The following is a 15389-nucleotide window of genomic DNA, read 5'->3' as shown; positions in this document are numbered from 1 at the left end:
GTGATTGTGCAGTTTGCTGAGATCCCATAGCTAGTACGTGCAGGAGTCGTCTGATTCCGAGCCCAGGGTCAGAAGAGACCGGGCAAAGTCCTGCTGGACCTGAGCCCTGTGCTCCGCATGGATGGGGTCCCTGTGCTGCCGCTCCCCTGAAGCCGGAGCTGCAGGTCCCCGCCCTCTGAGCTGCATTTGTTTCCCCAGACACGGCGCTTCCTGGGCCTGGCCAGCGGTCCTCTGCCTGCGCTGGGCCAGCCACCGGGGAAGCCAGGCCAAAGACCACAGCTAGACCGGCTCGGCTTCATCGCCAGCTTTCACATCCATTAGATGAGAGTAAAAACCCGTCCTTCCTTCCAGGGTTCTTGGGAGGAAGACCAGGTAATGAATGTGGAAATGCTCTACCACCAAGGGTTCCCAGGAGCTGAAAACGGTCTCTGCGTGGGGTGACCGTGCACCCTGCTTTGCCTGGGGGGGTCCAGCGATGCCTGTTGTCTGGTGTAATGATGAATTTGAGCAGTAATTATTCATGTAATACTCTCAAAAGTATCCCAGTTCAGGCAACGAATCACATGATCACCCTATATACATAGCATCTGCTACCGTGGGGTCAGGGAACGGAGGCCCCTCCCTGCCCTTCTGGCCCCAAGTCTCCCAGCGTCCACACCCCCTTGGGGCTCCGCGCTGCCATCGGCAGACCTTTTGGCAGGGCCCTGCTCCGAGGCTCATGGACGGGCCTCTTTCTGCTGGGTCGCAGAGATTATTAGGAGACACTATTTTTAGCAGGGCAGTGTCGCAGTGCCTGGATTAATTGCAATTATACTTCACTCCTGTAAGGGTTATTCCATCAATTACAGACCATCCCATGTGCCTCGCCTGCCTTAACCCTTGTGGCTCGAATTTCTCAGAACAAAGCAGCTATTCCCATGGAGAAGATCAAATACCACAATATACTTGATACTGAATCCTTATGTCCCGGGTGTCGGTTTTGAGTTTTCCTGTTTAGGAAGCATTTCCTTGTGCGGTTTCCTATTTGATCCCTTGGAAGTCGCGAGAGCCGCTCCCATTCAGCGAATGGAAAAACTGAGGCTCGGTGTCCTTAAGCAGCTATCCAAGGTCACACAGCTAGGAACCCCAATTCTTCTAATAATTGTGTTGACAAAACATTGTCTTCTTTACAGATCGATAAGTATGACCGGCATGGGAGCCCTTTGGCCTGTGACCCCAGGCTCCAGTGGTCTGACACAGCCCTCGGCCAGGCATAGGGGACGGTATCTGCGGGGACTGGAGGCGGGCCCGCCAATGCAAGGCATCCGTGATGCGTGTTTGCAGGCAGATAGACCTATGGTTTGCACATTTCAAGTGACCTACCGACAGAAGGAAAAAGAAACTCCGAGAGAGCATGTCCACATCTGAATGTATGTCCATAACAAGAAGACCCAGAACCTTCCTTCTTCCGTATGCAGCGGGGAGAGCCGTGGAAGGCACCTCTTGCTAGTGAGGCAATGGCTGGACCCCCACGGGCCCCATCTGGGTGCCTCAGTATTGAGATGGGAGAAGCCAGAGGGACCGTGGCTTCTACTTGGAGAGGCTTTATGTAGGCTCCCGCCCCATATCTGCTGGGCCCTGCACTGATCCCAGAACGTGGTAAGCAGCACTTAGAATTAGGGGGGAATCTGAGCCACCTTTAATTTTCTCTTTCCACTGACTAAGCCAGGCGTCCTCAAACTACAGCCCATGGGCCACATGCGGCCCGCCAAGGACATTTATCCGGCCCGCCGGGTGCCACTGCCTGTCCTGCTTAGCAGCCTACTCGCCCCGGGCCCGCAGTGCGCATAGGAATTTGTTCATAGTTTTTTTTTTTAAACTATAGTCCGGCCCTCCAACGGTCTGAGGGACAGTGAACTGGCCCCCTGTTTAAAAAGTTTGAGGACCCCTGGAGCCTTTGTTTAGAACAGCGGTCGCCAACCTTTCGGATCTCACGGACCACCATGGTCCACAGACCACCGGTTGGCGACCGCTGGTTTAGAACCCGTTGTTTGATCATTTCGATAGAACAGCTGTGTTCCTAGGAAACAGAAGCCCAGGCCACTCCTCCTCTGGACCCCTCAGCCGGCAGCAGCTCTAGGACCAAGCACCAGTGCTGAACAGGTAGCAGAACAAGCCTGCTTCCACCCACAGCATCGCCGAGGCCTCCTGCAGAAGTGGCTCCTGGGCGTCCCAGGCAACCACGCTGACAACACGCTGAGCTTGGAAAACCCGGGCCGAGCTAAGGAAAACCACTGCCTGACCCAAAGGCACTGACAACTCTCCACACAGATGCCCCTGGCCTCCGGCCGTGACTCCAACAAATTAGCTGCCTCTTTTCACCTGGGGCCAGGTAGATGGCGGGTTGGGCAGAGGGGAATGAATTGTTTCACTGAAGATGCCCCACTAGGCCAGGGCTGGGAGCCAGGGGGGAGCCGGGGGAGCTGCGGCCAGGGGAACGGTGTTCCTGCAGGAGCTACAGGGGGTCAGGAGTGCACGTTCTTCCTGGAGGACTCATCCTCTGCCTCCAGCTGCCACCAGCTGCGGAGTGTGCTGGGACAGCCGGGAGGCATGTGTCTGGCGGCCGGAGGTGGATAGACAAGTACAGAACAAAGGGCGTGGGGGCCAAAAAGAGAGGCAGCCGTGGGGATGAAGATCGCCAGGGCTGAGACAGGCCTTAGAGTCTCCTCTTGGCCGAGGTCCCCCAGCTGCTCGGTCCAGATCTAGAACCTACAGCTAGAATCCAGCTCCCAGACCCCTGCAGTCTGACCTTCCGACAGAAGGAAAAAGAAACTCCGACAGAGCACGTCCACATCTGAACGCATGCCCATAACAAGAAGACCCAGAACCGGTTCCACGCCATGGGGATTGCACACTGGTTGCTATGAGGCTCCGATTGTGCTGCCCCTCTGCCTAAAGCCTTCCTATGGCTTCTGAGGCCTCTAGGATAAAGGTGGACCCCTAAGCAAGGCACCTGCATGATCTGACCCCTGCCCACTTCTTTTTTTTTTAATCCACACACGAGGATATTTTTTCCATTGATTTTTAGAGAGAGTGGAAGGGAGAGGGAGAGACAGAGAGAAACACCGATGTGAGAGAGACGCAGCGATTGGTTGCCTCCCGCATGGCCCCCGACCAGGACCGGGAGCCTGCAACTGAGGTACGTGCCCTTGACCAGAATTGAACCCAGGACCCTTCCGTCCGCAGGCCGACACTCTAACCACTGAGCCAAACCGGCTAGGGCCCCTGCCCACTTCTCCAGCCCCACTCAAACCACAGAGTCGAGCCACAATGAGTTACATTCATCTGCCCTCCAACATGCACTGCGCTCTGACGTCGCTGGGCCTTTGCACATGCTCAGTGGGAAGCAGTGGCCTTCCGCTCTTGGTCTGTCACCTTCCCCGTCAGCCTTCACGACCCAAATGGGCTCGCACTGCTCTCACTGCCACCTCCTCTGAGCTTCCTCCCCCGGGCGCATCGGGCGTCCCTGGAGGACAGTGTAGCAGCATTAAGTATCTGTTTCCCAGTCTCTGCACATGGAGCTCTTTGAGGGCAGGAACGAGGTCTTTTTCATCTTTGAGGTTTCCCCACCCCCAGCACCTAGCAGAGTGCAAAAACCCCATTAATGTTTGCGGAATTAATTAGCAAATTAAGAAGTGAGCGAACCCCCGGGCAGCATTGGCAGTGCCTGTTTATGTCCCCGTGGAGCTACTTAACCTGCGGAAGGGCCAGCAGCACCCGGAATACTCCTGACTCTCCCTTTTCTTTCTCATCTCCCTCCTTCCCCGGTGGGGGGGTGGGGGGGAGGTAGGGTCACAAGCCACCACCAAGAGTCACGTGAGGTGGTGTCTCTCCTAGGAAAACAGCAGCCGAGACCCAGAGGCCCTGAGTAACGCCTCCAGCTGACCCGGACACAGGTCACCGCATGGGGATGGCAGAGCGGCCAGGCCGGTAACCGAGTTCACTTATCCATGAAATGAGCCTGTCCACCTGTGGCCACTGCGTCTAGTAAAGTGGATTAACAGCCTCTACCAAGCAGGGCATGGTCGTGCACACCCCCCTCACTGCTCCCCGGAAGGGGAGCAGCCAGTCTCCACAAAACCCCTTGGGGACTAAGCCATGTGACACTATAGACCACTTGCCTTCTACATTCTGTTTTCCCTACACACGGTCTGAACAGGCTACGTCACCCGATGATAACCACGGAGCATCACCAACTAGTAGGGAGGGTAAAGGTGCCTCAGGCGGCGAGACTATAGCAGGGACTTGGCCTGGTGGAGGCTAGAGGGGTGACCAAGGGCTGGCCCGACCACGGAGACTACTCCCCAGGGAGGGTCCCCAGGCTCGGACCCCAGCGTGGCCCAGGACTCTCTGCCACGTGCCTGAGGCAGAGCTGGCCGGCAGAGCATTGCACCTTTCCGAAGCAGCCCCCAGCCACCCCCAGAGCATTCCGGGGGCCCTGGCCACCCGGGGGAGTGTTTTGAACGATGAAGTGCAGAGACAAACACAGACGGGACAAGGTGCCGGGAGCCACATACCAGAGCTGCCTCTCTGAGCTGGGCGCGGCTCTGCGGGCCTGGGGGAGGCCTTGGGCGGGTGGTCCCAGGCTGGGAGGGATGCACGGGGAGGCAGGGATTTCAAAGCCTCGGCCTGAGGACCTGGCAGGGAAGGTGCTGGGAATTATACTGCTCGGTTTGGTTTGTCTATGTGTCTCCTGCAATTTATCTAGTATTTCCTGAAAGGTCACTGGGTGGTGATTTCAATATTGTAAAATTTGTTGAGATGCTCTAAAAGAAATGTACAAATTTCACAGATTTATGACGGCTTAGAGAGAATATCTTTTATTAAAGGCATCTATTCTGAGTGCACTTTGGATAGGATTTGGCAACGGATCGGTTAGCGATCCAAAAGGCCTTGTGCTATTAAAAGATTCATTGTGTGTTTTTGGGTGGCAAGAGAAATAGAAATCAAAGGCATTCTCAAAGACGTGGCTTGCGGATGGAGGAGAAAGTGGCGTGTGAAATCACAGCGTGCTTGGTCGCCTTCCCCGTGCCCCCAGCTGGGAGCTGGGTAAGGAAGATGCCGGCTGGAAGCAGGGGCTCCCACCCCCCGACACCCCACAGAACCCTTCTCACGCCCTCTCACGGCTCCTCCTTCGCCACACTCAGCCGTGGTCGTTCACAGGAAAAGGAGCAGGGAGCCACGCCTGAGGGGAGAGTCCTCCCCGTGGACCGACCGCGGGGCTCCTGCGAGCCAGCACCTCTCCCTCAGCCCGGCCAGGATGCTCCGTCTCTGCACATGGCAGAGTCATTTCCGTCCTGTCAGCCCATGATGCACAGCTTCCTGCCAGGACAGCGCAGGACTCGGGGAAATGTGTCTCCCCTCACAGCCTCCGCTTCAGCCTCTGCCTCAAACGGAGCCAAAGAAGAAGGCCCTCCCTCACTCTGTCCCCACCAACACCCTCCTCTGAGCCCCCCAAAATCCGGCCACCAAACCCAGACTGAGGGTACCACGTGCCAGCATCTTGGGCCTCTGCCTCCCTGCGGCCTTTGTAGAGACCAACCCTCCCAATCCCAAAGCCACCAAGGGGAGCCTCGTGGGAGCTGACCATGGGGTTCCCCTCCCAGAAACCCCCTCTAATCCTGAGCCGGCTCCCTGGGCCCCCACCAGGGCTGGGGGGTGAGGAAGGGGCTCTTCCGATAAAAAGATGGGCCACTGGCGACCACTTCGGGGTCAGCACCCAGCAAACCTACCAGGAAGCAGAAATGAAAATGCTCCCACTCCCTCCAGACCCCAGAATAAATGGAGTGAGAGGCAGGGAAACAAATAAAAAAAATAATCATCTCCATTCGCTGCGTCCTCCCAGGTGTCTGCATTATCCCCTTTCCTCCCCTATAAACCCTGCCACCGTGGTTCCCAACTCTGCTGCTCATTAGTATCACCAGGGGAGGTGGGGTTTTTTTGAGAATTTTATGAGTTTGAGTTTAAATGAACCGAACGAATGACATGCTGGGAAGCAAGATCTCCGATGCTCCTGCGCCTGGCGAGTCTAAAACTTCTGAGCGTGAGATCGGAAGGTCAGAAGCTGGAAGCCAAACGCCAGCATTTTCTTAAGATCCCAGGGGTTTCCAAAGGGCAGCAAAGCTTGGGAACCACTGAGGTAGGGGTTATCATCACCCCGTTGTACTAACGAGGAAAGTGGCACTCCGAGAGGTCAAGTCACTTGCCTACAGTCACACAGCTTAGGAGCAATGGAATCAGCATTTCCGTTCCCACCTCTGTGGCTCCACCATGCAGCCCCCTCACTCCCAGCTTCCTGCAGAAAGTCAGCCCCACCATGTACCGCTCTCTCCCTCCACCCCCGCTCCTTCCTCCTCTGACAATTCCACTTCCTTTCTCTCCGGGAAGAAGCTCTGGCCTAAGAGGATCCTGAGAGGCTGGCCAGGGGTGGGTGAGCGTGCACCCTGGGTGCTGAGGGCGGGGCGGGGGCGGGGGGTTGGTGATCTGCTTCTCACTGGCTGTGTGACTTGGGCCAAGTCACTTCCCCTCTCTGAACCTCGGATCCCTCCCCTTCCAGCCCTGTCCTCCACCAAGCAAAGAATTCCCAGGGCTGCTCTGGGGGTGGCCCCATTCTTGGGTCTGGAAGGGTGCGAGTGTGGGAACAGCTGTGGTCTTACCCCAGGCCTCAGAGTCCACACACAGTTCAGGCACTCACAGACGCCTGCTCTCAGGGCGGCCTGGCCGGGCCAGAGAGGCCAATGCACCTGCTGAACATATGGGACGAGGAGAGTCGCCCCAGGGGCAGCACCCCACAACTGCCCTGCCTGCCCGTCCTGGCCAAGACCCCCTGAGCAGGCCTGGAGCTAGTCTGTCAGCTCCACCGCACCCAGCCCTCCTCCATCTGCTTCCACCTCTGCTACCGTAAGACCCTTAAGGGAAGGGGCGGGGCTGGAGTCAACAGAGGCAGTGAAGCATCATGGGAAAATGGACTTTGGAGCCAGAAGACCTGACTAATGCCCTGTTTTGCCACTTACTGGCCCATGTGACCAACTCTCGATGTATTCATCTATAAAAGAGAGAAACCGTGACTTCATAAAGCTATAGTAAACTCTGAGGTGACGCGTGTAACAAGGGGCTTAGCACAGGGCCTGACGTTTAAGGGGGGACCTCAGGAAAGTAGGGCTCTGAGGCTTTGTATGTCCACGGTCCCAGCACCTCGCGAGCCGTGGCCCACAGAGCTAAGCGCTTCCTACGTGCACTGAACCCCAGCCTGTGTGCAGCCTCGACAGTCTGCTCAGCTTCCCCAGAAGCTAAATTTCCCTGTGTACCCTCCACCAGGGCTGGTCCCTGCATCCGCCACACGGAACGTCCCCTTCCCCAGAACAGAAGCTGCCCCACCCAGAGCCTCCTGGAGCAGCCAGGGGCCACCCCCACCCCCAGGCCAGCCCACCTCCACAGCTGCCTCCTGAGCCAACCTGCCCAGGCCTCCAGGCAGCACCCACCAGGGTCAGGCCCCAAGTGCCCTCATCAAATTCAGTCCTAAGATTAGCAAGGGCCCAGGAAGGCAGGGAGGGAAAGACAGAGGTGGAGCCCGCTTCACAGCCAGAGGCTAAAACCCTTCAAAGCAACCGTGAGAACTGCCCAGAGACACCCAGGCCAGGTGAGGAGCCCTCTCCTCCCGCGTCCCTCTCCATCCGCACAGCCCATTAGCCAGAGGAGACGGCACTTGGCCATCGTTACAGCTCCAGGCGGCACTTAACTAAGTCCACCATCGCGGTGAGACAGACATTGGAGAAATAATGACCCCGGGGACTCCTCAGGAAAAGCTGCCTGTACACGAGGGGCGGCTGGGAGAGTTAATGAAGCCAGTTCCACATGAGAGGCGAGCACGGGGCGCCTGGGTGACGCAGGGCTAGCAGGGAAAGGCTGGGGGTGACCGCCCCCCCCAAGGACCAGGAGAGGGTGGGGAAGGAGGAGGGAATGGGTGTTCCCATTACACAGATCTGGGCAGGCATCCTCATCGCCTCGCCTTCCCTCCCCAACCCTCCTCCAGCCCCTTCATTATGCAAATGAAGGGACTACACACATTTGCATAATTCATGCGTTATTAGTATGTGCTCTTGGCAGGCTTTTGGACTTCATAAAGCAATTTTGCTATCTTTAACGGAGACTAGGAGTCAATAGGAGAGATTTTCTGTTCTTCTCTCATTAAACAAAAAACAGTCTAAATCTCAAGTTGAGGAGGGCGTTGTTAAAGAAACAAAGGGGCCCTAGTGGGTTTGGCTCAGTGGACTGAGCATCAGCCTGTGGACTGAAGGGTCCAGGGTTGGATTCCAGTCAAAGGCACATGCCCGGGTTGTGGGCTCAATCCCCAGTAGGGGGCATGCAGGAGGCAGCCACTCAATGATTCTCTCTCATCATTGATGTTTCTATCTCCTCTTCCTCTCCCTTCCTCTCTGAAATCAATTTTTTAAAAAAAGGGCGGGGGGGGGGGGGGACTTCCAATCAGACACTTTGGCTAAGAGAACATAAAGGGCCCGGTGCCGGACACTGTGTGGTCATACATCGTACCAGCTGTGCCTTTTGCACGCTCAGACCACGGGGCGGGCTCGTCCTCAGTGAGACCAAGAAGGGGAGACAGCGGACGTTATGTTGAGGGCATTGTGGGTTCCTGAGCGAGTCGGTAACAGCAAAATCTCCCCCCACCCCCCGACGCCCATGCTTGTGTCACTTTTCTGTATTTTACAAAGTGCTTTCACTCCACTCTTACTCCGGCCCCACAGCAAGCCTATCCGGTGGGGAAGCAACAGTTTTACCCCCACTTTAGAGAGCAGGAAGCCGGGTCCCCGAGGGTAAAAGCTCCTCGCCTGAGACCAAACGCAGGCTCTCCTTATTCTTTCCACTGCCCCGGGGATGGCCAGTGACCGCCACTCCTCCACCTTCTGTGCCCAGGACAGACATCACAAGTCGATCACAGAACTCCTCCCTGCAAGCTGCGAGTGCACTCAGAACCCTTCTCCATGCAGCCCTTCCGGCATCTCCCACCAATTGTTCAGAATGGACACCCAGATAACAGCGGTCTGCTGCTCCTGCACTACATCCTGCCACCTCCTCGCCACCCAGCCCACACTGTGACGGGCCATGAGCTCCTGGGATGTGCCTATGGCCTAAGCGTGGCCAGGCTGCTCAGCCAGGAGCCCCCGAGAGCCACACATCAGCCCACTCGCTGGCCCCAAATGGGCTCCAAATGGAACCAGACACACCTGCTTCTGGGAGCAGATCCCGAAGAGCCCCCCACTGCCCTCAGTCCCAAAGGCCTCTGCTCTCCGCACTGCAGGGCCCACCACTGAGGCCCACCTTCCCCAGACCAAGTGCGCGTCAGAGAGAGCAGGGACCCCGGGCGTCTGCTGCAGACCCAGGCTTGCTGCTACCTGGCAAGGAGCCCGCCAAGGGCTTCAGGAAGAACAGGGGCCAAACACCACCGGACCCCCAGCCCACACTGCCCCGGGCCCAGTGCCCCCACCAGCCCCAGGCCGCTCTCCTCCCTCTGCATCCACTCAGCCGCTCCAGTCTAGTGATGCTCCCACAACCTTTCCACCTGGACCCAGCCCGCAACCCCGCCAGGAAACCTTCTCAATCACGGTAGCAAAGCCCTAAGATGCTCGTGGCGACCCTCGTCACTTCCTTGGTACGCAGGTGGACAAGTGTGAACGCCCCAGATCGCCGCCTTCCCCAAGCCCCTCCCAGCTCCCGAGCCCCAGGCCAGCACTGGCTCCGTTTCCCCAGTTGAGGGGGAGCAGGGTGGCACGGCGCCCACACCAGCTGGCACCAGCACCCTGGCTGTGGGGGGCTTTCCTTCTGGAACCCACAGGGCTCAGTGCTGGCCTCCCGAGCCTGAGGGAGATGGACTGCACCACCCTCTTCCTGCCACGTCCGAACGGCCTGGGCCGTGCCTCCCAGCCCGCGCTCCCAGCCATCACCTCCACTGCCTGCAGCTGCTCACCACCACTCTATGCACCCCCCTTCCCAGGCTGTCTCCTGGGCCCCTGTCACGGTCCACTGCCGTCACAAAGGCTCCGCTCCGGGTCACCTCTGCTTCCTCCCAGGGCCCAGTGAGCTGCCCTCCTGGCTCTTTTCCGGATGACATTGGGCAGGGCCACGCCAGGGGGAGGAGCAGGGCCACATCAAAGCAGGGCCACGCCAAGGGCAGGGCCACGCCAGGGGCAGGGCCATGCCAGGGGCAGGAGCAGGGCCACACCAAAGGCAGGGCCATGCCAGGGGCAGGAGCAGGGCCACACCAAGGGCAGGGCCACGCCAGGGGCAGGGGCAGGGCCATGCCAAGGGCAGGGGCACACCGGGTCAGGGCCACGCCAGGGCAGGGCCACACCAGGTCAGGGCCATGCCAGGGCAGGGCCACGTCAGGGCAGGGCCACGCCAAGGGCAGAGCCACACCAGGTCAGGGCCACGCCAAGGGTAAGGGGGGTGCATCTATCCCAAGCGGAGGAGGGTTTTACCACTGACCTAATTTACAAGAGCCAGTGAACCGTGATAATGAAACGCAGACCAACGTTTAGATGGTTTTACTTACTTTCACCCTCTCCAGACAGTGTCTCCCCTCAGTGTCCCCTCAGGGGCAGACCACTCCCCAGCCTGCCTGGGAGCCGCTGCCCTCAGCCGCTGCAGCCAGTTCCCACGGGCTGTGGCTGGGTCACGCTCGGGAGAGGAGGGAGCGAAGGGCCACAGGACATGCAGCCGGGGCAGAGCGTGGGCGGCGCCAAAGCACCCCTTCTCTGCACGACCACAGCTGGGGAATGCAGGCCTTGGGGCTGCCCCTGAGGGCGGTTCTGCCCTCACTGCCTACTGGCCCTACTAAAGGGCAACGCGTGTCAACTAAGTACTCGCCGCCATCTATCCACCCAGACCCGTCACCCTGTGAGAGCCCACACATCTGGTGGGGGAGGGGCGGAGCCAGTGGGACAGCGGGTGCCAGATCCCACGTCCAGGGCTCCGTCCCCCTTGGAGCCTGCGCTGGGCCAGGTCCGGGCCAGAGCCCGGGGCAGAGATGGGCCAGGCTCCAGGAGGGAGGCCCCGCGCGAGGACCGGGCTGGGCCGGCCGTGCTGACCAAGGCCTGCGCACCACCCTGGCGTTGCCCGCGGTGCAGCTGTGTTTTGAGACGTTCACTCCCAGTTAGCGAGTGCGGATTGCTCGTGGGCTCCACACAAACAGAAGACCCCCAACATCGCCCGGGGCCTCCGACAGCCTCCTGGGACTCCCTGAACCCCTCAAATCTAGGACGAGCTCACCTCCTCAACCGTTTCCCAGGTCTCCACTCCTTTCAAGGCAACACCTGCCCCCTGTCTTGTCAGTTAAAAGTAGGGGCCAGCCCTGGCCAGGGGCTCATTGGCTGGAAGGTCATCCGTAGACAAAAGACCACGGTTTGGGTCTCGGGCAGGCACGTTCCTAGGTTGCGGGGTTGGTCCCCGATCGGGGTGCGTCCAGGCAGCAACCTCTCCACGTTTCTCTCTCTCCCTTCCTCCCTCTCTAAACATCAATTTTAAAAACTGAGAGAAGACAGTGGCCCTTTGTTGAGCTAAGAACATGACACTGTGTTCTTACTTAATCCTCTCGCACAGCCACTCGGTGAGCTAAGCATCACTGCCCCCATCTCACACACGCAGACGCCGGGGTCCGGGAGCCCAGGCAGCGTGCCCGCTGCACCGCCCGTCACCGCAGAGCAATGCTGCGAGCCCAAGCATCGCTGGCTCCAACCGCTGCTGCCATCCCTCCCGGATCCTGGGAAACGAGCAGGAAGAGGGTGTATCCCATCTCCCGCGGGCCTGGCAGGAGGCCAGCGCTGAGCCCTGTGGGTTCCAGAAGGAAAGCCCCCAGCCAGGGCGGCTGGTGCAGGCGCTGTGCCACCCGCTCTCGGGGACTGGCAGGCTGCGCGAGCGCTCACAGCCCCCCATCCTCCCGGCAAGGGCTGTTCTGGGGTTTTCTTTCCAGCTGAGCAGTAAGGGGATTGGGCCACAGTAAGGGGACTGGGCCACGGCACCCGAGGTGACCTTCACACACAACCTAGCTATCCAGGGCAGAGACGTGTGAAACCCAACACATCCCCTGCTTCGGAAGCCCCAGCGGCCCCACAGCTTCCCTCCCCGTTGCCTCCAGCCTGGCCAAGCCTTCACCTCTCTAGAGCCACTGCAGGAACCTCCCACCCAGCCTCCCCGCTCGGAGCTCCTCCAGTTAGAACCCACCCTCCGCAGGGACTGGCCCCCCAGCCGCGCTGCTCCGACCCAGAAACACAAACCCCTTGGCCTGGGTGCAAAGCCGGTGAGCAGCGCGCCGCCGATGCACTGTTCTTCCCAGCACTTCCAGGAAACCCTCGCTCCTTCCCTTCCTGGGGACACCTGGCACTCTCCAGCTTTGGGCCTCTGCCCAGACTGTCCCTTCAGCTTGGAGTCCTTCCCTTTTGCCTCATGAAACCCCACTTCCACGAGGCCCAGCTTCAACCCCAGCTCCTCTCCGAAGGCTCTGGACAGGAAGGTCACAGAGGTGCCCCTCGTCAGCACGCGGGTCGCCGTCCGCCTCGCCGCGAGTGGTGGCAGCCCGGCCGCCCCCTCTGCCATGCACTGTCCATCCGTGCGCCCATCCTTTCCGAGGCCAGCGCCCGGCACAGAACGGGTGTCGGTGAAGGTTTGCCTGCAGAGTGTCCTTGGCACTTGAGCACGTGGGTGCAGACCCTTCCCCGCCGGCCAGTCTTGAGCTCAGAACAACAATTTACACCCTGAGGTGGTCACGGGGAATCCTGGCCCGCTCACCCCAAAAGGATCCCAGCGAGGCCAGGCTGACCCTCACCCAGCTGTCTCCCACTCGCATGCACAGAAATAACAGCCCTCATTTTCCGGCAAATTCCATCTTCCCAAATGGAGACGTTAGCTCCACGGGGTCCAGGGAACACAAAACCAGAAGAAGATGGAGAGGCCTGGGAACAGGCACGTGGCCTCACAGGGGCAGAGAAACCCCCGGCTCTCCCTCTCCCACAGTCATCTTGCAGTGCCCGGCAGAACAAGCACCCCGGGCTGCCTCCCATCGACAGCACGTCACAGCTGACAAAGCACCCTCCCCACGCACGCTCCCGCTTGGGCTGCACCACAGCCCGCCACTGGGGAGCCACCACGGTCTCATTTGCAGGTGACGGCCCGGGAGGAAAGGCGCAGGGACTGGAACTCAGGTCTCCTGACTCCCGGCCCAGAGCCCTGGATGCACACCAGGCTGCCTCTGAGCTGAGGGTGGGGGGAAGGCAGGGATTAGAACGCACCCTGAAGCTGATAACCAGCCTCGCTGTGTTCTTGTTTGTCCTCAGAACGAGCCAGCGAGAATGAGTCATCGAAAGCAGGGTTTCCCAAGTTCGGTGCTAACGACATTCGACATTCGGGGGCCGGATAATTCTTTGCTGTGGGGACTGTCCTGTGAGTCGTAGAGTGTTCAGCAGCACCCTGGAAACCACCCTTACCCGCTACCTGGGAATGAACTTCCAAAACCCCAGCCTCACTGCAGGTGACCTGGGTGTGGTGCAGCAGCCGGGTCAGCAGGGCCGGCCCAGGCTTGGTGCTCGGTGCCTCCCTCCCAGAGGCTGGGCCGACCCCTGCCCAGCAACAACCTTCCCCGAGCTGTGGCAGCCAAAAAACGTCTGCAGGCATTGCTAAACGTCTCCCTGGGATCAAGAGCACCCCAACTGCGGCCCCCGATCAAAAGCATAGTTAGATTCCCAGGTCTCATGAGAAGTGGGGGAGCCCTCCTACTGATGCTGCTCACAGGCACCCTCACCCCAATGCAGCTCAGACGCTGCCTCTGCACCCGCTCCTCCACTCGGGGGCAGAACCGCAGGCATTTCCTGCCTTCACCGCAGGAGTGAGGGTGGAAGGGGGCAGCAGTATTGGTGCTAAGGTTAACGTTAACATCACTTCACAAAAGTCCTGCAAGGCAGGCACCATCACCGCCCCCCCCCCCCTCAGCAGATGGGCACATGGACTCAAAGATGAGGTCACAGAGTCCCACAGCCAATCAGGCACAGCGTCCAGATCTGGAGCCAAGTCAGAAGGCTCAGGCTGCCAGAGCAGGTGACCCTGACCCTCATCCTCCAGGCCCAGGTCCAAGCACCACACCCTGGTAGGGAGAAGACCTTCAAGGCCATACCTGCACCCTTGCCCCACTCTCCTCCAGCCACAGAGGAAACAGGTGCAGTGGCTCCCTGGGATGGTCCCCCACAGCCCTGGACTGGTGAACCCGAGGCTGGGGGTCCCCGGGGGCTGGTCCTCTCCTGCTCCCCACTGTGAGGCTTGGAGAAGGTCTCTGCATCCTCTCCACGCTGCAGCAGTTACCCCTCCCCCCGCACCCCCGCAGAGTTGGCGTGCTGGAGGATTCACAACGCATGTCTTCTGGTTTTGTCTTGTTTCAGGAACTTCCAATCCAATCAGGTACCAGCCTTACTTGGGGAGCTTCTGACCCTGTGTAACTCTTTCTAGTCACCAAACTGCTCTGAGGTGGACCCCAAGCAGGGAGGTAGGACCTTGAAATGTGAACGGACCCAGAAAGACCCTAGCGATTGCCAGTGACCTTCAGAGAGGGAACACCTTTGGTGCTGGAAACACTGAGAACTTATTAGAATTTTTTCTTTTAAACGTGGCCAGCTATCCCACGGACTCTGGACAGGGAGGGGAGCCATCCAGGGCCCAGGCAGAAACTGTCCATGCCCAGGCCTTTGACCTCCCATGATCTCTGGGGCATGAGCTACCCACATTATATTGAAACTGACACCCCTCACCCCTGACGAGTCCGACCTTAAACTCCCGTCTTCTCCCCAAAACGGCTTCTCCCACCGTCTTCTCCATCCCAGTGAGCTCCATCCTTACATTTGCTTGGGCCAAAAGCTTGGCCTCAGCCTTGATTTCCCCTTTCTCTCCCCTTCCCTCCGCCGCCCCCCCCCCCCACCACATGCCATGTCCAGTTCATCAGGAATGCCTTCCTTCGGAATATCCCAAGGACCCGGCCACTTCTCACCCTCTCACTGCTCCCACCCATCAGCTTTATGAATTCCAAATACAGATCCGGTATTTCCAATGGAGATTTACTCCCCACCTGTCCTGTCAGGTACACACCGGACTACAGAGGCATAGTATGAAAAACAAGGTAAACCATCTCAATGATGTTTCACATTGATTGGATGTTGAAATGGTGATATTTGTACTAGTGTGGATTAAATAAAAAACATTAACATTAATGTCACATTTCTCTTTTCACTTTCTTGCATTACGACTGGACAATTTAACATTCCAGGGGCAGCTCTGGCTGGGGTAGCTCAGTTGGGTGG

The 15389-nt window shown here is 58.8% G+C and overlaps 1 protein-coding gene across 5 annotated transcripts in view; it reads right to left on the bottom strand.

Moving 5' to 3' along the window:
- Window positions 1-15389, bottom strand: part of KCNN3 (potassium calcium-activated channel subfamily N member 3) — a 135284-nt gene that overhangs the window by 106104 nt on the left and 13791 nt on the right. Inside the window, exon 1 of one of the 5 annotated variants that reach the window (XM_080648155.1) lies at window positions 11323-11426. The exons of the other annotated variants lie outside the window; for them this stretch is intronic. The gene's annotated coding sequence lies outside the window, so the exon portion shown is untranslated. Of the gene's footprint in view, window positions 1-11322; window positions 11427-15389 lie in introns of those variants that run through there. 5 annotated transcript variants of the gene reach the window in all.

The sequence above is a fragment of the Plecotus auritus genome (genome assembly GCF_963455305.1).
Source record: "Plecotus auritus genome assembly, chromosome: 12".
Classification (NCBI taxonomy): domain Eukaryota; kingdom Metazoa; phylum Chordata; class Mammalia; order Chiroptera; family Vespertilionidae; genus Plecotus; species Plecotus auritus.
Note: the sequence above shows the minus strand (reverse complement) of the source record. Positions and strands in the feature narration are given on the sequence as shown.